Genomic DNA, 26,991 nt, shown 5'->3' with positions numbered 1-26,991 from the left:
AAGATGATTTAGAAAGACTAGAAACTCAATCCCGTCTCAACAACTTGAGGTTACTACAAATTCCAGAGGAGGCTGAGAAGGGAGATGTTAAAACTTTTATTTGTGCCTTTCTAAGGGATATTATGCCTGATAGGCTGGATATCAAATGGGAGAGAGAGATTCAGAGGGCACATCGGAATCCCTTTAGGTTAAACCCAGAGCGGAAAACTCCAAGAAAAATCCTGATTCATTTTTTTAATTTTACTCTGAAAGAGTTGATAATAGCTAAGGCATTAAAAGAGGGCTCCCTAAAACATGAAGGTTTTATGTATCAGATAAGATCTGACCTACGCAGGAGGACAGACCAGCGGCAGTGTGAGTTAGGTACAAGGATGAGTGAGCTTCGAGAAAAGGGAGCATAGGTGCAATTAAAATTTCCAGCTATGTTGAAAATAATGTGGCAGAATAAGATGCACAACATCAGCGACCCCGAGGAAGTTGATATATTTACACAACAGATGGATAAATGAGTTATTGAACGCTTAATAAAAAGTATAAGGAGTAGTGGGTCGCTGGGTTTTGTATTTTTTTTTATGAGTCTGCCTCCTCTGACTATCCTCTGAGATGGGGGCTCACGAAGGGCGGACTGTATCGCCCAAGAGGTAGAAGGGGGTTTCCTGGGGATGAGGGGGGTGAGGGATACCTGGTGTGGGGCACAGTGGGAGGAAAAAAACTAAAATAATTGTCCTCATTGATATAAGTTTTGATTTTTTCCTTCTTAAAGAACCAGATGGGGTGGTCGATACAAAGGGGGTTCATGATCTATTTCGATCGGGGAAATAAGTATAGACAAAGCAAAGATAATGAATATACTAACATGAACGTAAACGGTCCAAGATCCAGGAAAAAGGTGTACCGGGTTGCTGTGTTTTGTAAGGACAGTGTAGCTCAAATAATACTACTACAAGAAACTAATTTAGAAAGAATAAAGTGTAGGCAGTGTTTCACAATATTTAGATGGATACAGGAGATAGTATGTTCTGATCATAGTGGTAGCTCCAGGGGAGTTGCTATAATTGTTTAAACCAATTATGAAATAAGACTACTTAAATATGAGTCCGACTGTTTGGGAAGGTGGTTAGTGGCAACGTTTTTAGTATGTGGTAGGCCCCTGGTAGGTGTTGTTTATATTGGGCCAAATAACAACAACACAGATTCCCTGGAAACATTGGAGTCTTATCTGGTGGAGACAACAGCCCCGAATGTTTTAGTGGGAGATTTTAACCTTGTTCTAAACAAAGGATTAGATAGGATGTTGAAAGCCAAATATAATAGCCCGCGGAAAACTTTCTCTAGACTAGCGAGCATAATGAGGGAATTTAACTTAGTAGATATATGGGGATAATAAAGAAGGATAAGAAAGAATATACTTTTTATAGTAAAAAATACAAACATCACTCTCGTATAGATAATTTTTTAGGTGATCAGGAGTTAATGGAGAGCTGATGGAGGTGACCCATATTCTGGCAATAATATCAGACCATTCTATAGTAGCACTATCTCTAAGGTATCATGAATTAGAGGAGTGTAGAAGGTGGACTCTGGATAGGGTAATTCTTTTAGATGAGAGGGTTATCGAAGATTTAAGGGGAAAAGCTGAGTTTTTTAGTATTAATAATGGTTCATCAGAAGAGGACATACTTTGGGATGCTTTTAAAGTGCATTTAAGGGGGATCCTAAAATCTAATATGGTAGGGAAACATCGAGGGGAGAAGCAAGAGAGAGAAAGGTCTATCGAAGATATCAAGAATAAAGAGGGTAAGTTACAGAAGGCATCTACGGAGGATTCAAGCAGAGTGGGGGCTCTAAGTTAGGAGCTGGAGGGGCTACAAGCCGCATTTAGGGCACAATGGATAAAAAATCATTGGATAGGTGGATGGCGATCAAACTCCAACATTCTGCTTATGGTGAAAAGTGTGGATCACTATTAGCCTAGAAAGCAAAAGCAGATAGGGCCAGGAATACAATACGAGAGCTAATTAGTGGAGAAGCGGGGGACCTCTTAAATGTTAATTCAGATATGTGTAAGGATGCTTGTAGATATATGCAGGATTTAGATAAAGAAGATATAGCACCCAGCCAAGAGGAAATAAAAGAGTGGCTTAGGTTAACAGCCCTCCCTTGGTTAGCATCCATTCTTTTGTCCTGAAAATGATCCCTGCATTCTTGTAAGGGATCGAAATGTTGAAGACTTCTCGCACCTTGACACAGCTGTATAAATGTACTAATATGTGCTAGGTTGCCCAATTGCTCATCAGTGGCCAATACATTGAAAATTGTTCGCCTGCACTTTCTTTGTTCACCTGGATTCCCTGGTATACTTATTGTTCCTTAAAACAGGGAACTATCTTCAGCATCTCTTTCTAAGTTTGTGAAGTTTGGCTGCGAAGTATGCCAAGGAATTTTTGTGTGTTTGGTGTGTGTATTTTAACAAGTTTATGATATGTCCGAACCACATATGGTACATTACTCTGAGGAAGAAATAAATAAACTATTGCAGATCCCCTCCTTGTTAGGTGATCAAATAGGTAGGGGTACCCAGAATTCAGACAAAAGTGAGCATTTGATACAACTAAGGAAAAAGAACATTAGAACACAATTACATGCAAAGGTGCTTTTGGAACACCTAAAGAGTAATACTATCCCAGCTGGTTTACCGGTTAATAATATTCTGGTTATATTTGTTGCTGATAAGCCATATCTGTTGGATTTTAGTGGGGTGGGCACCAAATGCTCACGAGATTGGATAGTACTATCGATTCAGACTGCACTGAGAATTAATGAAGAAGAGTTAAAAGAAATTAAAAAGTTGGAGGAAGAAATTTGCGGTGATACTGCAATTATTGATGCTAAGTCCCTTCTGGAATCCATTGAAAAAACTATAGTTGATTTTAAAACCTATACAGTTACCTTAAAAACTTTAAAAAGTCACTAAAGATATAATAAAATGTAAAGCAGAGATGGTATATCCCTACTTGAAGGAAGATTTCTTCCAAAATAACAATCTGAGAACGCTGAACTTGCAGTATCGGAGGAGATCTCGTAGAAAATGTATCGCCTCCTCTGTATCTTCTTCGGACTCAGACCAGGGTTCAGGGTCATATTATCAATCCCTATTGACACTACTATCAATACCCCAGAGCCCTTCCTTTTTAGAAAGAGGAAACAGGGGGAGGGGATACAGAGGGGAATGTAGAGCTCCAGTACCGACCCCGTAACAGGGAATTTTCAGGACACGACGCAAAACATACAGGCGATAGGTCTTGAGTCAGAGAACGATACGACCATTGAAAGTGACCTGATTCCGATTTATAATCTTTCTAAACATCCGTTGACTGATGTAGAACATCAGGTTTTATGGAAGGGTCTGTCGTTTGTTCCTTTGACTGTGCAGGACCCTGTCAATACCAAAACAGAGGTCCTGCAGTTTTTACGGAAAGTAAGATTTAGAACCTTTTTCATGGATCACAGTGAGGTGAATGAAAAAAATATCAGTGGACTGAGAAATAAATCATCATTTTGCTGAGAGAGTGCCACCATGCCTAATGAAATTCTTCTTTTTGAAGATCAAATATTAAGGGAAATTGATGAACTTAACAGGAAAAGAACTTTCTTTAAACCCAACTTCACTAATAAAGAACAAATTGCATTGAAAAACTTAACCAATAACGCACTTACAGTAATCAAACCAGCTGATAAGGGGGTGGCATTGTCCTCTGGAATAGTAATGAATATGACAAAGTAATTATAAATCAGCTAAATAATCAAGAACACTATCGCCTGATAACTGATAACCCTACTTCGCGTCTGAAAGCCCAGATTTTACATCTTACCACACAGGCCCTGGATGAGGGTTATATATGTGAAAAAGAATATGATTATCTTAAAACTACTGTATAAAAAAATCTGAACATCTATGTATTGCCAAAGTTCATAAAAACACACAACAGCCGCCGGCCGTCCAATTATTTTGTCATGTGGCTCATTGCTTAGTGTCAGGTCCGGGTGTCCTCAGGATCGTACGATGCTCAATGGGTTCCACCACTAGACAGCCCCTAGGTCTGAATTACCACAGACACAAAGGAGTGGTCAAGTGAGGGACAAAAAGGAAGGTTAGGATGGGGACAGCGGGGAGAGAGAGCTGTAACGAGAACAAGGCACTATAAGTCAAGCACATACACTGCGGCCACCTTACACATAGGTTACAAGTGCTACATATTAATAATCTGTACATAAACACATAAGCAGCAATACCTGTAAAGGAAAACAAGTGTGCTTTGCCTGACAATCTGGATATGCAGAGAACGTCACAAGTCTAAAACGCAAAGAACTACAGGTTATTTTGATATCAACAGATCAGTGACATATCACCGCAAAGACATTGCAAACATGTACCAATTGTTAAATGGCATGGGCTTCAACAGGGGGCTAAGGGAAACAGCCTGCCATGCGAAGCTCAATTAACCCTGTTGCAAGGAAACAAAAAGTGCGCAATGAATAATTCATTAATCCAATACTAATGATTGCGCTCCGGGTTAATCTCACCCTGAAGTATACGACATGAAAATTAGAATACAATGAAAAGCAGAGAGTAACTACAAAGTCACTCCTTAAGTGTCCAAAGGCGAGCACAGTAAGCCAAAGTCACGTATACTCTCTTACTGCAGAGAGTTACTCAAAGTCACTACTTCAGTGCCCGAAGGAGAGCACAGTACACAAAAGTCACGTATACTCTCTTACTGCAGAGAGTCACTCAAAGTCACTACTTCAGTGCCCGAAGGCGAGCACAGTAAACAAAAGTCACGTAAACTCTCTTACTGCAGAGAGTCTCACCAAATGCAAAATGGAGAAAACCTCCCTCCCCAATGCTGGATGACCGGAACTCCTATTCGCAAACCAACGATGTTCAAAACAGAATGCAGGATTACAAACCGTTGGAGCAAATAGCCTTGAAAACGGAACCAACAAGGAACTGGAACCAGAAGGGCAACTGAATGAATCTCAGAACAAGGATAGCTTAGAATTGGTGCGAACACCCCTACCGTGATCTTTCCTGAAGAACGCAGAATCAACGGCGGCGCTCTGTTGTTCCCGACTTCCTCATGATACTTTGCGCGATGACGTCACCTGCCTCTTCTGTCGCGCGCTTCCCCTTAGGAGCATGGGAATTGTAGTATGCCTGCAAAATAAATGTCTCAAGGCAGTGTTCGAGACCGCACTCCGCCATGGGACACAACACTTAGTGAATGCACATTTATGATTTAAAATTTGTAGACGCATTATTTCCTTGTGTGCTGAGTTGACTACCTCATAAGTGGATTTCCTTTATTTAAGAGGCGACTGTTGCTTTTTCTATCTTAAAGGGTTAAAGGAATTTAAGACACTTTGTTTGTGATGTGTATGTATTGTATTTTGTATATACGTGTATCGGGACGGCCTTTTGACAAGATGAGTCTATTATTATTAATTAACATTTATAAAGTGCCTGGCTACCCTTAGGCATCCCCGTGCTATTTGACAAAAGTAAGTACCCGCATAAGAACGACCTTATTGAGGCAGGCTCTGGAAGAGCCACATTTTCAACTGTTTTCGGAAGGATTGGTGGTTAACAGTTGCACGCAGCTGCTCCGGAAGGGAGTTCCATAGCTTAGCTGCATTAAAAGAGAACATACAAACCAATGATCGAGCTCTCTTTATTTTAGGGATTGACGCCCGCAACTGGTTCGCTGACCGGAGACATATTGATGACTGGTATTATTTTTATAAGAGACTGATTTATCTTGGGGCCTGTCTCCCAGAGGGTTTTGTGTGCTATGCATAAAGCATTAAGCGTAATCTGTTCTGCAATTGGCAGCCAGTGAAGTTTCCTCAGCATAGGCTTCACAAGGTGGCGGTAGGGGGTGAGGTGAAGCAGCCTAGCTGCACAATTCTGCACCACCTGCAACTTCCTTATAGTTGCATTTGTGGTTCCTAAGTAGAGGGCGTTTCCATAATCTAATTGTGAAAGCACCAGTGTCTGTACAATAACCCTTTGTGCTTGACTCAGTAGTAATGGTAGGACTTTTTGTAGCATTCTAATAATTCCAAAGCAGCCTGCTGCCACCTTGATTGCCTGGCTCTTGAAGTTGAGGGATTTGTCTAGCCAGACGCCTAAACTCTTTATATGCTCTTTAGGGGTTGGAGCTGGTCCCAGGCATTTTGGCCAGTTTAGTCCTATTTTTTCCCTTGGGGAGCCTGGATGGTTATTCAGGATCATAAGCTCTGTCTTGTCTTCGTTAAGTTTGAGGCAGGACTGATTCATCAAGGTTGCTACAGCCTCCATACACGCTTCAAAATTAATTGGTGTACTCTTTGGCTGTTTTAGCTCTACCACCAATAGTGTGCCATCTGCGTAGGTAATGATTTGGATCCCGAAAGGAATGAGTACCTCTGCCAAGGGTTTAAGATATTCATTAAATAGGGTCGGGCTCAATGATAAGCCCTGGGGGACTCTGCAAATAAGAGGACAGCTTTTGGAGATACAGTTCCCCTCAAAAACTTGGAATGTTCTCTCTTGCAGAAAGGATTCAATCCAGGTTAATATTTTGCCAAACACTTCCACCCTTCTGAGCCTGTCAATCAAGATGTTGTGATTGACGTGTCGAATGCGGAGCTCAGGTCGAGTAATATCACTGCTACAGTCCCTCCCTGATCAAGAATTTTCCTGGATTCCTCCGCGACAGCCAACAGTGCGGTCTCTGTCCCATGGTTAGTCTAAACATAAATGATATAGCTCTCATATTAGTGAATGCATATTTATGATTTGCAATATGTAGAGAGATTATTTCCTCGTGTGCTGAGTTGACTACCTCATAAGTGGATCTCCTTTATTTAAGAGGCGACCATTGCTTTTTCTATCTTAAAGAATATATATATGGTTGAAGGAATTTAAGAAACTTTGTTTGTGATGTGCATGTATTGTATTTTGTACATAGGTTTATCTGTTCAAAAAACTGATATCAAATGAAAATTGAAAAAAAGAAAAAAGAATTTTGAAATATTGATGATAAAGAATCAGTATAACAAATAACAAAAATTAACTATGATAACTACAATACTTTATTAAAAATGTGCCTGTGGTATGTGATTTTCTTGAATTAAGATAAAAGAATTGACAACCAGACTTTGTACTGTTCGTAAGGAAATATAGAGTTCCTTACGTGTTAAGAGATTAATAAATATCTGTTCCTCCTTGCCAACTTGTCTCTATTCTGTATGTAGTATCTCGCCAAGGTAGAGGAGGGTAATTTGGGTGAACCCAGAAATCTCTTTTGATATAAGGAACTATATTTAGCATCTGTTTCTAAGTTTGTTAAGTGTGACTGCCGGCTATTACTTGTATCAAATATGGCATTGTGGAATGCTTTAACATCTAGGTTTTTGCCACATGCCTCTGATAACTTGTTTTAAATGCAGATTGAAATACTATCTTTTGATATTGCTGTCTTTTAGGAAAAGAGACTGCTGCGCATACTTTTACTGAACATTATCAGTTGATAGGTCTAATACGTTATTTATTTTGTTTGTATTGTCAATATGTGTTTAGTATATGAAGTTTGTGTTTCTAGTATAAACACGATCTATAAATATTAAAACAAAAGACTATGTAGTAGTGTCAGGATAGCTGGCTAAGTGCTCACCTTCTATGAAGTAGGGACACCTGCAATGCTTGGTGTAGTACGGGAATATCATGATACGACGAGTCTAAGTGGAGAGCCCCCTTTTTGCAGGCCTCTCACAAGATTTCCTCTCGATCCCGGTTGTTTAGTATCCAGCACAGAGGCCAGTTGGGGAGAGAGTGGTGCAGCAGGCGGTGGATGCTGAGCCAAAGCCCTGTGAGCTCTATGATGAACCATGCTGAGAGGGCACTGTACAGGATCCAAGATTTGAGCCAGGTGTCTAGAAACTGCTCATGAGCCAAGGCTTCAACTCTTTCAGGAAACCCAACAAAGCAGAGATTGTTTTGTCAGGAACTGTTTTTGGCATCTTCAGCCCTGGCTTCAAGGGTAAGGGAGGTGGTGGTCAGCTTGGCTACAGACTTCCTGAGATCCGCAACCTTGTCTTCAAGTATGGAGATCCGTCCGTCGGCCTTGCACAATATAGCCACACCATTCCGAAGGTTGCTACAGGAGAAACATGTTATCCCTACCTCCCCGACTTTTGCTTTGACCGCCCCATGGGAGGTCTGGGTAACATGGAGTATGGCTGACATATTGGCAGTTTCAAGCCGGACCTCCACCTCTGAGTCGTTGGGTCATCGGCATGAACTGTCACAGCCATCACAAATTTATCAATACCTAGTTGTGTATGTGGTGTCATGCCCTTGTCCTTGTCCATGTTTTAGATGAGGTGGCAGTGTTCCATGCCATCAACATGTCTGAGATTCTGTCCGGGCTCTCAATCCAGTGGGTGTGGGGGCAGTCAAATGGCCTGGCTCTCATTTAGGAAACCTCCCTAGTGAGGAGACTCCAGCTGGCGGAATAATCAGGAGCCGTTTGGGCAGGCAGAGTCCCCGCTATAGGGCCACAGAAAGCTGGGGTAGGACTAGGCCCCAGCTGCCCCCAGGCAGGTGGGCTCCTCCTCCCCACACCACTACCGGTCCCTGATTCCACCCCACTACAGGAAGGCCAACTGTTCATGAGGGAGGCTACTCAGCATGCTTGCCATCTAATCACGGTGGAAAGCACAAGCAGTTGTGCCTCCCGAGTTGCTGACTCTAGGCAGCGGTTGACTCATAGAGTGCAGCAGGTGAGAGGAGAAGCATTCCACTTTAGTCTCCCTAATGGACCCCCACTAGGCCCATTACCAAATCAGCATTGGTGGGCCTGCTATGCGGAGGAGGCACTAGGAGGACCCCAAAGCTGCCAGGAAGAGAGCAAGAACCACCAAACCCAGGTTCAACTGTGACATCATAGGTGCAACCGGGTCCAAGCCAACGCAGAACACCGCATCTCGAAGCCTGCTGAACTGCTTCGGTGTGGGCGGCCGCTTATGGTGGCTGCCCGAGCGTCCCACAGCAGCAACAAGGGCCCCTGGCGTCCAGGCCGTGGCTTTTGGCAGCTGCACATCACAGGTACCAGCCCCTCCTTCAGGCCGTCGTCCAATTACACTTAGAGGGCAGCCTCCATATTGGCAGGGCGCTTCTTGCTCCCACCTCTGTCACCACACACAGTGCTCAGGACCCACTCAGTCTAGCCGGGACATCAGAAGATCCCCGGGGGACAATGGGAGTTGAGGTGAGGGCAGAGGATGGCGCAAGCAGGCAGCTGGTGAGTCTGCATGGCGGAGGAGGTCCGGAGCATTTCTAGAATGTGTCCGCCATCTTGGCCTTTCCCGGCCATGGCCCATGTGATGCTTGTATCCATGATTACTTAAAGCATGGCCACAATTGAAATCCGTTCAACTCGCGGATTTTGTGGATTTTCGGGAAATCCGCAATCCGCGAGATTCGCGAATCTCCCGCAAAATCCGCAAATCCGCGAGCAGCGGATTTTGCTCGCACTGCTCGCACTGTTCGCGTGAGTTCGCGGCTTCCCAGTACAATTTCGCGCCCCGCGAATAAGTGCTAAATTGCAGAAATACGATCTTAGCAAAACTGAAACTACTTGCCAGGTTCAAAAGTTCAGGCAAATCATTAGTAGCCATTTCCTGTAGTGCTTCCTGAGGGGCCCCTCCAGAGTTCAGTTGCCAGTTGCAACTATTATGTGACCCTGCTCTGAACCTCAGAATAGTTACACATATGCCACAAAGGTCCTGAATTACAGCTAAGGGAGACAAGCAGGAGCCAGGCTGGAAGTTAAAATCCATTAATCAGCCCCTAATTCATTATTGTCAGTTGGGGCAGGGCAGGTGTTGTAACTAATTTTGCAACAATGAAAGCACTTAGCAAGTGCAAAAGATCACTAATCAGGGCGCACTAAGGAAGCAGGTGCCAGCTAAAAAAATATTCTGTGACACATTAATCAGCCCCAAATTAATTCAGGTCACTTGAGGCAGGGAAGGTGTGCTTTGCTTTGCCGAAAATAATGTACACTGGACAACCAGAGGGTGTGGTGATGAAACAGAGGGTGGCATGGGTGGGCCAGAGGGTGGCATGAGTAGTCAGAGAGTGGCAGTGGTGACAGAGAGTGGCAGTGATGAAGAAGAGTGTCCCAAACAGGCTGGACACGTAGAAACAACAAGTTCGCAAAACTTGCGACCCGACAGGTAAGTTCGCAAAATGCGAAATTGTAAAAACCCTCGCGAACTGGCAGAAACACGGGCGAACACAAAAAAAAAAAAATCCGCAAATTCGCGGGAATTCGCGGATTTTGCGGATTGCGAGTTCGCAAATCCGCAAAAATCGCGAACGCGAGATCCGCAAAATTCGCCCATGCTTAATCAGGATTTCTTTGGTGGGGTAGTGTTATGTTTCATATAGGTACCCTAATATAGGCCCGGGTAACATCATAGCCTTTCACCTACATCAACTACCCTACACTACACAGTAACAAGCCTTTTAGGATTGAACCTTTACCTAGTTCTAGTCCTGGGCGCAGAAGGAGGGTTTCCCTGAACAATGTCATTCTATGACTTCATCTTTAGACTGATACAGTATGAATGAATATTCATAAGGGTTCTTGGAAACAAGGATGGGGCTACACCATCTTCCAACACCACCTTCCTCCCCATATGTACGTACATGGTTCATCCCATATGTCATCCTCATACCCAACAATGGCTAATACAAGAAACAAGGGGTACATTAAACTTAGATACTTTCTGTATAAATACAGCATCTCCTACTAGTGTTAGCTAGAGATAACGAAACCTTCCAGGCCAACACACTGACCAGAGATGCTGAGGCTCCAGCATGCAGATGCTCCAGCTGATAGCGGTCTAAACATCCCTTGTGGGGGGTCCAACCCAAGACCAGGACAGGGCCCTACCTACAAACTCTTCAAGTAACGGGGTTAGACTAAACCTAAAGGGATTCTTGACTTTACACCTACTCACATGCTAGGTACATCTAGCTAAGCATCGTCGGAGTACACACACTTTCTTTTATCATTCATTGTACATCTATGTATATGTTCATGACTATTGCAAAATAGTAGAACTGTACTATCCTTTTATATTCACTGTACTGCTGATCATATGCCTCTGCTACTGTCTAACGGTTGTCGCTGCACATATATTTTACACTAGAAGAACAACTGTGCAATAAATACTTACTGTAACACGCCCAACTGTTTTTGCTGTGTAACTCTCTGAGACCATAGGGTCAGGATTTCTAAGCACCTTTCAGACAATCCTCGGAGTTATTCCAAACTTTATACACTCCGTATTTGGAAGCATTTTTGGAGCTCTACCTCTGATCCTGCTCTCGATAGCTGGAATCCTGATTGTCATCTATCTGCTAGGCAGTGGACAGCCCAATCACCAACGAGATGGCAAAAGCTCTCCTGGAGCATAAGTACCGTGAATGCATGGTACAACATCTGGGCAAACCTCGCCTACGGGAACTAAGCGCCTCTTGGTTCCTATTGTTTAGACCAGTCTGGATGGACTGCATCTTACCTGTACTTCAATGCCTGTTTTGCGGAGATGAATGCGTGTTGGACCTCTGTCTGACACTTGCAACAGACACGCCTGGGGATTTAAACATCAGGCTGGAATCCTTTAGGTCCCATGCTCAGCAATGTCCCCAGCGTATTCCTACCTTGATGCCTGCATTCCTCGAGAACCCGTAGGTGCCTTTTGCTGCAACTGGGCTGAGCATTAGTTCTACCACTATCACTACCACCTGCACCACTAGCACCCAGGTATCGACTACAGCACCAGCTGCCTCTACACCAGCTATTAGCAGTACTGAATATAATTTGTGCTCCATTGACGTACTCTGAGGTCCGTCCCCGGTGACAGCAAGCAACGACAATGTTGCGTCTCCCAGCCAGGACACTTAATCTATAATTGGCTCAACGTGTGCTGGGAAAGAATTCAGATTTTTCTTTTCATTTCAAACTCGAATAAAATTTGAACATTTCCTAAAACTTTCGCTAGAAAAGCATGACCTTCTAGAAAGCTTGTAGGAGTTTGAATTACATAAACAAACTCGTTTAGGGCTGTGACTTAAGAAACCTATCCAAAGAACTAATTTTCAGAAAACCTTTTTAACCCTTTTTACACTATTTAAAAAAAAAATGATTTTAATGTTTTAAAATGTTTTTACGTGGCTCACTGATAATTTTATGCACTTCTACCTAGTAAAAATGTATGGTTTGCTAGCATTTTATTATTGTTCACTATTCAGAAGAGGAGTGGGTGCTATGTTTCATATAGGTACCCTAATATAGGCCAGGATAACATCATACCCTTAAACCTACTTCACCTCCCCTACATTACTCAGTAACGAGCCTTTTAGGATTGAACCTTTACCTAGTTCTAGTCCTGGGTGCAGAAGGAGGGTTTCCCTGTACAATGGCGTTCTATGACTTCATCTTTAGTGTTAGAACCGGCTGTCTCTAGTTGGCAGAGGCATACACTTCTGACAAATAGGGACACTCCTTTTCTAGTCAGGGCAAGGGGATCACACCCTTCGATAACCCCTGCTCACCCCCTTGGTAGCTTGGCAGAGCAGAACAGGCTTATCTCAGAGGCTGTGTGTTAAGCAATTATGACCACATACAGTAATACAGTGAATACACTACAAATGGACACGACACAGTAGTATTATAAAAATAAGTATCTTTATATAAGACTTAGCACAAGAACAAATAACGGCAAAACTGTACACAATCGGAATAAATACGTTCGGGAAGGAAAAAGGAAAGTTCAAAGGTAGTTTCTTCTTTAGCACAAGAGTCTTTTAGTATCAAGCAAATCTTCTTCTTGGAAACACAGTTCTTAGCAACAGGGTAACTCACACGGGAGCTACACAACGCCGGGGCAAAGATAATCCACAGGTTCGGCGTCGACCGCGAGGAGCGCTGCGCCGGGCCTGGAGTCACACGGACCCCCAACAACACAGTACCTTAGGAAAAGGAAGCACACGATGATCAGCGGCATCGAGCAATCCGGCGTCGCGTCTTCGGTGTCGATCAGGCCACAGCAGGCGTTGTCGGTGATGCAGTTGCACAGAGTGAGCAGCGCTCACGGCGTCGAAGGGCACACAGTTGATGCGATCAGCAGCGGGGCAGACACGAGGTCCTCTGGAGTTAGAGCCGTACTCCTACTCACTGGCGTTGCTGCTGGCGTCGGTCGGGCCCAGCGTCCGATCGTCGTGATTGCTGGTTCTTTCCGAGGTGCTGGATTCACACTTCCAGCGGATAGCACTTTTTAGCAGGTGAAGTCCTTTAGCCCTGTGACTTCGGCAGGAGACTGGCACTCTTCCAGTCCTTGGAGATTTTCTTAGCAAGCGTGAGAGTACACACACAGTTCCTCTCTCCTGGTTCCTTGGCAAAAATAAAGAAGCACTGCAGGATTCCCCCAACAACAGCACACCGGCAGAAGGGGTAGGCAGTCCTTTAGATCAGCAGGCTTCTTGTCCTTGGTTACAGGGTTCCTTGTCAGAAGTGATCTGATTTCCTAGTTCAGGGGTCCTTCTCTTATACCCCTTTTCGTCTTTGATCCCTTTGTCTATGCCGGGGGTTTCCCAACATCCTGGGTCTGCGGTGGGTGGAGCCAGGCAGTCACACCTGGCCTATTCATTGAGCCGGGCCGGGTCCTCAGACGTCCCGCAGGAGGTGGAGCCAGCATTGATACTGGCAGGAGCAGAGCTATCGCCCTCCTGGCAGGAGGTGGGGCTAGGATCGTCCATGGCAGGCACAGAGCCATCAGTCGCTTGGCAGGAGGTGGAGCCAGCATTGTATCAGGCAAGGCATGCTATCAACAACTACTCTCCCCCTACTCTCAACGTAATGTCCCACTCATCCCACACTGACTCATCCAGACCTCTTGGAGCCACCCAGCTCCTGTCACACACACGCAAGACCAGCAGAGACCAGATATGGTTAGACAAGAAAGTAGACACTTTCTAAAAGTACTACTTTCGAACCCAGAGTCCAAAAACCATCCACACCAACGGATGCGTAATTAAACCCCGAGCTCAGGGATACCAAAGAATACAAGGCCGCTCCTGTGGGTGGCACAACGCGTGCTGCAAGCCCACGAGCGGCATTTGTATTTACAAGCCCCGGCACTTCTGGTGCACTAGACTAGGGACTGACAGTAAACCAAATGAGCCAAACATGGATACAATAGATACATCATTTTAACAGAGGGAGCACTTGCGCTATGGCACTGATCAGCAGTGACACGGCGCCCAAAGCATATACCAGCAAAACATCGTAAACAGTAGAGGCAAACATAAAAAATGGAGGAGAGACTCAAGCCAATGATGTCAGGTCTAACATTTAGACTGATACAGTATGAATGAATATTCATAATGGTTCTTGGAAACTAGGCTGGGGCTACACCACCTTCCAACACCACCTTCCTCCCCATATCTTCGTCACCAGAGCTATACAAAGTATGCGGCGCAGATGTCCTGATGCATGAGAATGTACGTACATCTTAACAAGCATGTACGTCTGTCTTAAAGATTTAAGACAGATGTACATGCTTGATTAGAGAGCACCGTCTTCCGAAACACTCACACGTGTCAGGCGACACAGTACTGTGTTGCGACACATACATTGAAAAGGTCTGACGTACACGGTTCGTCCCATACGTCATCTTCATACCCAACAATGGCTAATACAAGAAACAAGGGTCAAAGGAACCTTAGATACTTTCTGTATAAATACAGCACCTCTTGCTAGTGTTAGCTAGAGGGAACCAAGACTTCCAGGCTGACACACTGACCAGAGATGCTGAGGCTCCTGCATGCAGATGCTTCAGCTGACAGCGGTCTAAACATCCCCTGCGGGGTGTCCAACTCAAGACCAGGATGGGGTCCTACATTCTCTCACTCTTCAGGTAATGGGGTTAGACTAAACCTAGAGGGAATCTTGGCTTTGCACCTACTCACATGCTAGGTACATCTAGATAGGCATCATAGGAGTACACACGCTTTCTTTTATCATGCATTTTATATCCAAGTATGTGTTCCTGACCATTGCAAAATGGTAGAACTGTACTATCCTTTTATATTGTCTGTACTGCTGATCATATATTTCTGCTACTGTCTAACGTTGTTGTTGAACATATATTTTACACTGGAAGAACAACTGTGCAATACATTCTTATTGTAACACGCCCAACTGTTTCTTCTGTGTAACTCTCTGAGACAAAGTAAGTGAGTACGAGTGACTGAGCGAAAGGTAGTGCATTGTTTCCACGATCCTGGGGGATCAGGGCTGTCATGCTCTAAGGTTGCCAGAAACTTAGCTCTCCCCGATAAGAGGAGATTCTAGTGGCACTGTGAGCTAGTGAATGCAAACAGGCTGACATATTCGGTTGGGGTGCTAAGAGTAAGTCTACCACCAATCCTACAGTTTATGTTGTCCAAACGTGCAGGTCCTGTATGGGTAATATAGGAACTAAACTACATGGAGCCATCAACATTGATTTGGTACTTATTTAACAGCAGAAATTGAGTAATTCAGTTGTGCTTATTCTCAGAGACCTTTACTCACAAAACGCCAGAGACGTATGGAGTGGATGGGAACAAGATCCGCCACAGCTGAGTAGGTGAAAGATCATATTTATTGGCTGTTGGTTAATCCAGCTGGACAGGAGACAGTGTTCCTAAACAATTTTGCATAAAGCTTTATCTTATTTCCCTTGAACAATCTTCTTCATTTCAAAATGACTGAGGGCGACCATCCAATACTGGTGTCTAAACGCATATCAAGAGGGGAAGAAGATTTGACCGGAATTATAATTGCATCAAAATACAGATGTAAAATCACCCTAAAACTATTCGAAAATAGCTTACAAGCCAAGGTTGGCGTAGTAGCTTTTGTGATTGAGGCACACAAATCAAACAAAACAGAAGGATTCTACTTGTGGGTTACATTCCCAGCAGTAGATGCAATAACACATACATTTCACTCATACACAGAGGGAGATGCACCAGAAGAATATTGTCCATTTGAAGACATAGAGATTCCACTCACTTACCAGGAGCATCAATACTGGTTTAATGGCGCCCTATCCCTCCTAAAAGGAGGAGTAAGGTTTGGTCCTTTAGGAAGACCAGGAGCAACATGGCCTATATTAGCAGGCTACACACCTCATCCTGAAATCGAAACAATGCCACAGCCGAATTACTCACTCTACATAAAGAATTAATTAAAATCTACAGAAACATCACACAATTCATCATGAGGACTTTCACAGTCCAATCAGCAATAGTTGCAACAAATGTAACTCAATCTCAGGGTACAGCAACTAAAATTACTCAGCAAACATTACCCGCAGTATTATTATTATTATAGAGGCTTTTATAACGCGCTCTGCTACTAAATAGTATAGTATCCTGGCGCGAGTAATGGGCAAAACGCCCACAAAACGTGAACAGATGCTATTCTGGGTAGCTCAGAAAATAACTCAGCTTGAGGCAGTATTCCTGGACACTACTCCATTTGAAAAAAAGCAGAATGCTAACAATCTGCTTGCTCATGGGGATAACACCACAGTTAGAGGATTGTACCACTTGGGGTACAGTCTTTGCTGCCATATATACCAGTGTGTTTCAAAACAACAAGGGGCCCCAAGTCAATCAGCAAAGGACCTCAGGGAACAATCTTATGAAAACAACAGTGGTCCCATGCAACACAAGATAAACCAAGTAAATAAATACAGACACAATGGATTCCGTATTTAGGTGACTTGTCCAGCCAGACAGTGGTCAGCATGTATTTTTCATAACAAAATATTTAAAAGAATATCCTTCAACAGTATCACAGTGTGGGGCACAAGCCTGTACCTCAAATACACATTGACACTTTAGTACACTCAAAGTGAACAGAAAGGGCTTCTAGGCAAAAAGCTAAATTGTTCTTTTAAACCACAGTGTGAACAGATATTATCAGATGCGCCATTACATAAACATTGCACATAGTATACAGACTGTATATGGCACATGAATATGGTCGACGGCGTTTCGATCCCACATTTAAATCACAGGGATCATCATCAGGACATTTCATAAATGCCTAATAATAACAAGCCTCTCAAACCTAGAATGGTAAAAGTGGAAAAAATGGAGAAAAGAAAAGAGTATTTACAAAAAATTATGGACTAAACAACCGTGAATGTTTTCAAACCTAGACATCATGGTGCCTCAGTGCTTAAAAAGCTGTCAGGTGAAAACAACTTGATGCACAAGAAAATGAGATTACTGCCGTGATCGTGGGTGACGCAGGACTATGTTGGTAATGGGACGAGGATCAGCGTTGTCTTATTGTGACTAATAGTAAACTCCGTGGGTGGGAGTCTACTACCGTGCAGCAGTGATAGGAAAATGTCAATTGCAACTGGCGTTAGCATAGTTTTAGGCAGTTCACAGGCTAGTGTCCGCGGAGGAGTGTCGTTTTACCGTGACATTACACACACGATCGAAGATGAAAACAAATGCTAACAGTCCTATTTGTGCCACGACGTAGAGTGAACAAGTACGACAGTTACGGCATAGTGTGGAACTTGGCCGCGCAGTGAGATAAAAACCGGTGATAATATTTTAAAAAATATATACCAGAACCCATGGTATTCCTTCATTAGCAGTGATACCCGATGTATTGAGACATATAGAGAGCGAGTATGGAGCAGAGCCTGCTCTAAACTTAGGGATGATGTTATTAAATAACTATGAACAGGTATCAGCCATAATACTAACTAATATCAAAGTGGAAGCTGCTTCAGTGGCAATCCGCCAATGCCTAAGGGAGTTCAGTCCATTTGAACAACAACATGAACTACCCAAAATTATTGAAACTACGTATGCAGAATTAGGCAGAGACAGTTTGGGTGGGAAAGCTTTAAAACCACAACTGATGGGCAGTCCTGAAAAGGACACTTCTAAGCACACACCTGCTTCTTCTTCAAAAAAGAAGTGGGACAATAAAAAAACAACAAAACTTTTCAAAGAAAAGATCTCAATCCAGAGGTAGATCTCCTCCACAGGAGCACTCTGAAAAGAGATACAACCTTAGGCATAGGGATAACATTAGGAAACCTGATACCTGATACTGATACACATTCCTCTCATTCCTTTCAGGGTTCATCGAAAAACTCAGAGAGAGAAGAACGGTCAGAACACAAAGAAGAACGTACAAAGTCCAGAGACAAGCAGCACACCCAAGAATATACTTCCAAAAAAGAATAAAATCCAAAATCAAAGCCTCAGTTTAAAAAAAAGAAAAAGGTTGCAGGCCTGAAAACCAGACATACGCAGAATTTTGAGGACACAACTTCTGAACGGGAAATGGGCTCTGACGATGCTAGACAGTGCGGCAAAAGTAACAATAGCTCACCAGAACCTGAAGGAATTTCTGGTGACAGCAGATTTGAATGATTACATCATGGTGGAAACACCAGATAAAAGGGTGAGCATCCCACATAAGTTACATGAAATAACACTCCGGATGGAGGGGGACAAGCCCAGAAAAAAAAGGTCTCTTTTGGAAGAACTTATCATCTGGTTAGGACATCCTGCAAGCTTAGCAAGATTGGCTGTCAGCATTTATTATGGAGTGCCCTAGTGGAGAAAATATACTTATTCCACCTCTCTCCGACCACGTTCCCGAGCACCTTAACTACACATTTGCACAGAATTGGGAAGTAGCCCTCGCTCCAGCATTATATAAAAATCATGCTGGATGGGATGAGAATTCAACCCACCACGTGAGTACATCAAAAATGTCACCAAATGTTCAGAGACAATACCCAATAAAGCAAGAAGCTAAAAAACGGGTCAGAGAGATCTTGAATCAAGTTGAATATCAAGTGATCATCGAAACATGTACCTCACCAATGAAAAATCATTTGTTTCCCGTATCATAACCGGACAATACATATCGTCTAGTTTTAGATTACAGACATTTAAACACTTGCACAAAGACATTTGCTGTCCAAAATGCACACAGTGCCTTATTAATGAATAACATTGTGCGGAAAAAATACAAACAACACTTGATATCTCAAATGGATTTTTCTGCAAAAATATAGCGCCTGAAAGCAGGTATTTGACCGCATTATCAGCGTTAGGGTCCCAGCGACAATTTTGTTATCTCCACCCTGTGGGGTATAAGAACAGCCCCGGGGTATTTTCAGCAAGGGGAATTGAGTTACTACAAAAATTTGATGAAGAAGCATTGTCCTATGTGGATGATATTTACCTGACGGACGATGACTTAGAGAGGGACTTGACCAGTGTGAGCACCATTATTATGGTATTTGCTACAAATATAACTTTAAAAAATCAAAAATCGACCACCTCAGTGTCCTGTTTTTAGGATTTGAGTTGTCAAGTGAAGGGAAAAGTCTGGCGGCTAACTTTTTTAAAAAGTGTGCGCTGCTCCAGTCTCCAAAAAATTTTTAAAATCTCCAAACAATATTGGGATTCCTAAATTTCGGCATAACATACATTTTGGATTATGCAGAAAAAGTAAAACCTTTCTACGACTTAATAACACCTTTTCAGTTAGACATTGGACACAGGAGAACACAAATATCCTATGTTCACTACAGGAAGATGTGATAGCTTCAAAACACTTCCAAACAAGCGTAAACAAATGCCATTTGGTTATCCTTGTAATATCGGGTCAATGCGGGTACACCTATTTAACCTTTAATGAAGGCGAAATGGTACCAATCGCATACAAATCACACCTGTACACAAACGCAGAACTGCGTTTCACTTCAAGAGAGAAAATCCTGACAGCAGTTCAAAACCGCTGTAACATAATAGTCGTAACTCCGGTACCCGCTTTAGAAGCTGTCACAAAGGCTAGAATTCCTATTGCAAAAGCCTTACATCTGAGATGGATACAATGGGCTAATTCTATTACTGCAACAGACGTTGAATCAGATTTGATCCAAGTTTAAAAACACAAGCATTCCTGCAATACGAACAAGAATATCCTCTACCAAATGAAATCCTGCCTCTCGATCAGTATAAACGTATTATTAACACTGACGGATCTGCTCAACCGGCCATAGGGAGTAAGCAACAATACAGCGCAGCATGTGCTATCATTAAAGGTCGCATGTGGGATGGGAAGTTCCATCCAAGTTGCACCAAAACGCAATCTCTAGGAGACTGCATAGCTCAGTTGGCAGAGTAAAAAGCACTAATACTGGCATCACGATACGGATCACGAATTCCCCACACTAATCGTAAGTGATTTCTTTCCCTGTGTGCAATCGTATAATGAATATCTATATCTTTGGGAGCAAAATGGGGTCAAAGATGCAAAAGGTGGCACAATTAAGCATGAAATGCTATGGGAACAGGTAGTAGAGTTGGAAAAACGAACTACAGAGGGCTCAGGTGATACAAACACTGAGTCATCAGCGTGATGATGTTCAAGTTGAAGAGAATTCATTGGCTGATGAAGCAGCGAAGGGGGCTGTACGCACGGCTTCCGTAGCTGCAATCACTCATTCAAAAACGAGGTTAAACAGCGAAATTATGTTCACTGTCATTGCTTCAAGCAGAGGCAGCTGAGCAGTACCAAAGAAATTTCCTCTCAAATTTCCTACAAGTTAGATGCAAGCAACATGCTCAGATTCCTGGAGTGGGGGATAGAGTAATACCAAATATGGATCGCAGATAAGGTTTGATAGTTGCAGCACACAAGGGTTTGGGCCAGGTTTAACAAAACAAACTAAGGACTATGTCTTGAAATGTAACATCTGCTTGCAGATGAAAGGATCCAACATAACACGCCCAGCGCAGAAACTATTACTAAAATCAGACAAACCTCTTGCATGCGTATATTTGGACCACTGCGGAACCTTACACTCTGATGGGGCTTACAAGTATATCTTGGTGGCAGTAGATTCATGCTCAAGATTCCTATGGGTCTGGCATCAGCGATCGGCTGACGCTCGAACTGTTATCAATGATTTGCAAGTCTTTAGAGGGACATACGCAGTTGGTACGTTAAATTCTGACCATGGCCAAGGCGTTTTGCTCTTGGGCTTACAAAGAGGCCATGGAAAGTATGGGCGTAGCATTGCATTACTCCTCTTTGTTCCATCCTGAGGGAAATTCGGTTGTGGAGAGGAAAACAGTGACTTAAAGCAATCTGCAACAGCTAGGATATTAGGCAAAGGCGGTAGTTGGGTCAATCACTTATATTCGGTACAAAGAGCACTCAATAATCAGCCAAGAAGTTCTCTAGGGGGGGTCACTCATATGAGGTCCTATTTGGGCCAAGAATGTGGGTACCTGATCTTGACTGTGAAGGCACAGTGGTGGATGAAAAACCATTTGATATCCATGATCGTTTGGCTGTTTTACAGGATCTAAATGAATCCAGGACACAGCAAAGCAATGTCCACAAAAAACAGACCTCCACTGGGGAAGTCAAGGCAGTCATGGCAAGACCTGTCTGGATCCCAAAAGTCTGGGATCTGATCAGAGAGAAATTAGCGGACAAAAAAAAATTTGGACCATCATACAGAACAGCTGTATCAGTCCTAGCAGTACAAGGAACATGAACAGTTACTCTGCCGCCTCTTGCAGGGAAAAATGAGAAAATATTTGTCTCAATCGACTGAATCAAACCACACTATGTTGCCAATACTAAGCAGTAGGCCTCGTGGACTCCAAAGTAGCAAACACCCTCCTCTCGCTTCAATCCTGGAAAGTTCAAACAGAAAGACTCATCAGGTTTGAAGAGCCTCCTGTGCAGAATGAAAGACTTTGCAACAATGCTACAGAACTCGTTCCTCTTGAACCCGAAGTTCAACTTCAAAATCAAACTCAAAATAATAACCATGTTGCAATTAGACTTAATACAGACGTCTACGTCAACATGCCTCAACATGAGCAAAATTCGATTTCAACAAATCCTGATGCAATTCCAACAATTGATCAAACTGCTTCTGGCTATTTCATGAACTTTGATACGTTTTCCTTGGATCCAAGTGAACCGGAAACAATGCCAGCCCAACAATCACACAAGCAACGTATAAAGAACTTTCTGCACTTTCTTCAATAGACATACCTGGTATCGCCTTGGGTAGAACTCTGGGTAATTACTGGGATACTGTTTTTTCTTTTCTGGCTAGGCTTAGTTATAACAATTAGCATGCCTATTAATGGACTATACCTTCAGCAAAGCTCTACAGCCCAAACAGTCAACCTAATCCTGAAGTCAGATCAATCATCACATTGTGAACAAAAAAACTTGTCATCAATGAACATCACAGCAGTTCCTATACCGGATGGTATAGTTTGGGACAAAGTTGATTTCGATATATTCGGCCCGACCAAACTTTTAGAAATTTCTCATTTATTTAAAATTTCATTAATTGATATCTTTACCTCCAGTAATTTTTCCGATGATTGGGACACTGAAACTGTTAATAAAATGTTGTCTGATTTAGAGAAAACTGCCACATTTCCAAACACTGAAATGCTAGAAGGTACTTCAGACTATGACACTTTGTACTGTTACCAACATTATGGTCATCATTTCCTACAAAACTCTATTACACCTAGAAATGTTTTTGAGTACCATCAATGGGAACATTACCCTACACCACCAAAATGTAGTCCGCAAACATTTACACAGAAATTTTCATATTTTTCAGAGTTCAACACCGCTGACCCGACCTCATATTATTATAAGTTTGCACCTTCATCGGCACTGAAAATTATGCTGACTAACGCCAAACAGATTTACTCTGCTTCCTTTATTGCCCAATTGTCTGAACAGGGTTTTGACTTATGGAAGGACACAATAAACTTAAAATCGGTTAGGGAATCTAGGAACTGGCAAGTCCAAGTAAAAGAAACACTATTTAGAGTATGCCTCATTCCACAGCACATGCTATTTCTAAATGATACTGTGCAAAACACATCCTGTCTTGCACTAGCCAAGAACAAGGACCTGAACATACCTCGGTTTTGAACATCAACACAAGGGTGGCAGAAATTAAACTACAAAGGCAGGGGCAACAGTAGATGACATTTTACAATACAATAGAACAGACCCAAATTGGAAAGAATGGGTGGTTTTGCCCTTAGACACAAACAGATGTCATGATAGATTCTTGGGTATTACCGAAGGGCTCAGTATCCACAGGGCAGACCCACGTTATGTACAGAGAGAACACCCAGGGGTAGTGACATCCTATAGTTTTTCGAAAGTTGCGTCTTGATTGGCTAGAAACCTCAACACTCACAGAAGTGAAACAACACTTATCCTTACTCTCACAAGACATAGATCTTAGGGATTTTTTGTTCGGTCCCAGAAAGACACGTCAGAAATGTTTCATATATGCTGGCATTTACGCTGCCTACAATGAAATTTGGAAAATATCCCAACAAGAAGCCGCAAAGAGAATACGGGAAATAGACCGTATTAACTTAGAGAAATTTCTAGCTGTGGTAGACAATGGGTTAACAACTTTGACCTCTAGGATCTATTCATTAGACAACTTTGTGTCTTCTGCACCAGACATACTAGAACAAGAATTGGCCTTGTTACAACACGGGCAATCTCAGTTACATTCTATTATGTTATTAAGCTGAACCTTACAATCTTTGCATGCAGGCTATGCGCCTTGGCGTTATATCAACAGTACGTCTCTGTTTTCCGAATATAATCTAACAGATAAACAGTTTGAAATGGCACAAAGGGAAGCTAAATATACAATGCTGCATATTGTAAAAACTGGATAGATTACCATTTACAGTGGCGTAATCACCATTTACTGAATGGCTCATCCATGGCCACATAACTCTACCGGTCACTACTTTTCAATTTCAATATTGACTTGAACAAAGACAGGCAGGCAAATATGGAAAATGGGTAAGGAATACATTAAGGAATCCCGGGAATTACCATATAGATTTTGATGCCGGAGTGGGGATCAGGAGGTGTTTCTAAGTGGTACAAACTGCAAGAACGCTTGAAGTGGTTCTGTCATGTGCCAGGACATTTTATTGCACGGAGCATGTAATAGTTCAATAGCAAATTTGTCTCTCCACATGAAAGGTCCTCCAGCTGCCGTGATAACACCGGTATTCGAACTGCTCTCAAATGGGAGTAACTTAATGCTCAATGATTAAGGTTGCTGTGGTATGCCTCAGGGTATTGCCTAGCTGGTCACTGTGAAGTCCAGGGTTACTTACTGTATACAAGTATTGTTTGCCCAAACAAGTACAGTCAGGAAGGCGGCATTATGGCCTTCGTTGAATGTTTTGTTTATACAATTTGATACTTTGAGCAGACTGAAAGCCATGCTTTTATAGCAAACTTTACCCTTAACCTCCACTCGAGAGACCTTTGACCTTTAAGTCGCAAGGACCTCGACCGAGATACAGGAACTCATATGTACAAACTGCCCCTTTCATTTAGTAGAAATGGTGAGTCGTATCTTTAACATGTCTAATGCGAGTGTAATTGTACACCTATTTGAAACCATAGGGTCAGGATTTCTAAGCACCTTTCAGATAATCCTCAGAGTTATTCCAAACTTTATACACTCCGTATTTGGAAGCACTTTTGGAGCTCTACCTCTGATCCTGCTCTCAATAGCTGGAGTCCGGATTCTCATCTATCTGCTACGCAATGGACAGCCCAATCACCAACGAGGTGGCAAAAGCTCTCCTGGAGCAGAAATACCGTGAACGCAAGGTACAATATTGGGCACACCTCGCCTATGGGAACTAAGCGCCTCTTGGTTCCTATCGTTTAGACCCATCTGGATGGACTGCATCTTACCTTTTCTACGATGCCTGTTTTGCACAGATGAATGCGTGTTGGACCTCTGTCTGGAATTTGCAACGGATACGCCTGCGGATCTAAACCCCAGGCTGGACCCTTGAGGTCCCATGCTCAGCAATGTCCCTAGCGTATTACTGTCTTGATGGCTGCATTCCTCGAGAACCCGCAGGTGCCTTTTTGCTACAACTAGGCCGAGCATTAGGTCTACCACTAGCACTACCACAAGCACCACTAGCACCCAGGTATCGACTACCGCACCAGCTGCCTCTACACCGGTATACAACCTTTACAACGAAACTTTTACCACGCACTACCATTACAACGCAGTCATTACAACGCAAACCATTACAACGCATTGCACTGGGGGGCACTCTAGGATAGGGAATAAGTTTTATTTACTATCCAACACCTTCCCTAGTGTCCACGGGGACTGGAGTTGGAATAGTAAATTAAACTATTCACTATCCAGCACCCCAAAGCGCTATGCGTTGTAAAGGCATGCGTTGTAAAAACCGCGTTGTAAAGGTATGCGTGGTAAAAGTATGCGTTGTAACATCATACATCCCTCTACACCAGCTATTGGCAGTTCTGAATATCATTTGTGCTCCACTGACGTACTCTGCGAGATGCTACAAGGTCGGTCCCCTGCTGCAGCAAGCAACAACGATGTTGCGTCTCCCAGCCAGGACACTTAATCTATAATTGGCTCATCGTGTGCTGGGAAAGAATTTTGATTTTTTTTTTCATTTCAAACTCAAATAAAATTGTAACATTTCCTAAAATTGACACTTTCTCTAGAAAAGCATGGCCTTCAGGAAAGCTTATAGGGGTTTGAATTATATAAACAAACTCATTTAGGACTGTGACTTAAGGAACAATTCCAAAGAACTAGTTTTCAGAAAAAGTTTTTCCCCCTTTTTCACTATTTAAAAAAGAAATGATTTTAATGTGTTAAAATGTTTTTACGTGGCTCACTGATAATTTTATGCACTGCTATCTAGTAAAAATGTATGGTTTGCTAGTATTGTAATATTGTTGACTATTCGGAAGAGGAGTGGGTGTTATGTTTCATATAGGTACCCTACTATAGACCAGGGTAACATCATATCCTTTCAGTACACAGTAACAAGCCTTTTAGGATTGAACCTTTATCTAGTTCTAGTCCTGGGCTCAGAAGGAGGGCTTCCCTGAACAATGGTGTTCTATGACTTCATCTTTAGACTGATACAGTATGAAAGAATATTCATAAGGGTTCTTGGAAACCAGGCTGGGGCTACACCACCTTCCTCCCCATATCTACGTAAACGGTTTATCCCATACATCTTCCTCATACACAACAATGGCTAATATAAGAAACAAGGGATAAAGGAACCTTACATACTTTCTGTATAAATACAGCATGTCTTGCTAGTGTTAGCTAGATGGAAGCGAGATGTCCAGGCCGACACACTGACCAGACACGCTGAGGTTCCTGCTTGCAGATGATCCAGCTGACAACGGTCTAAACATCCCTTGCGGGGTGTCCACATTCTCTCACTCTTCAGGTAATGGGGTTAGACTAAACCTAGGGGGATTCTTGGCTTTACGCCTACTCACATGCTAGGTACATCTAGATAGGCATCGTAGGAGTACACACGCTTTCTTTTATCATGCATTTCATATCCATGTATGTGTTCATGACTATTGCCAAATGGTCGAACTGTACTATCCTTTCATATTCACTCTACTGCTGATCATATATCTTGGCTACTGTCTAACGGATGTATGTCGTTACTACGCATGCTTTTACAAAGCATGCCTTTACCACGCAGGTTTCACAATGCAAGTCATTACAATGACTTGCGCTGGGGGGCGCTGGATAGTGAATAGTTTAATTTACTATTCCAACTCCAGTCCCCGTGGATAGTAGGGAAGGTTTTGGATAGTAAATTAAACTATTCCCTATCCTACAGCGCCCCCCAGCGCAAGTCGTTGTATCGACTTGCGTTTTAAAAGTTGCGTGGTAAAGGTACTGCGTGGTAAA

Source organism: Lissotriton vulgaris, chromosome 1_1 (assembly GCF_964263255.1).
Source record: "Lissotriton vulgaris chromosome 1_1, aLisVul1.2, whole genome shotgun sequence".
NCBI lineage: Eukaryota > Metazoa > Chordata > Amphibia > Caudata > Salamandridae > Lissotriton > Lissotriton vulgaris.
Note: the sequence above shows the minus strand (reverse complement) of the source record.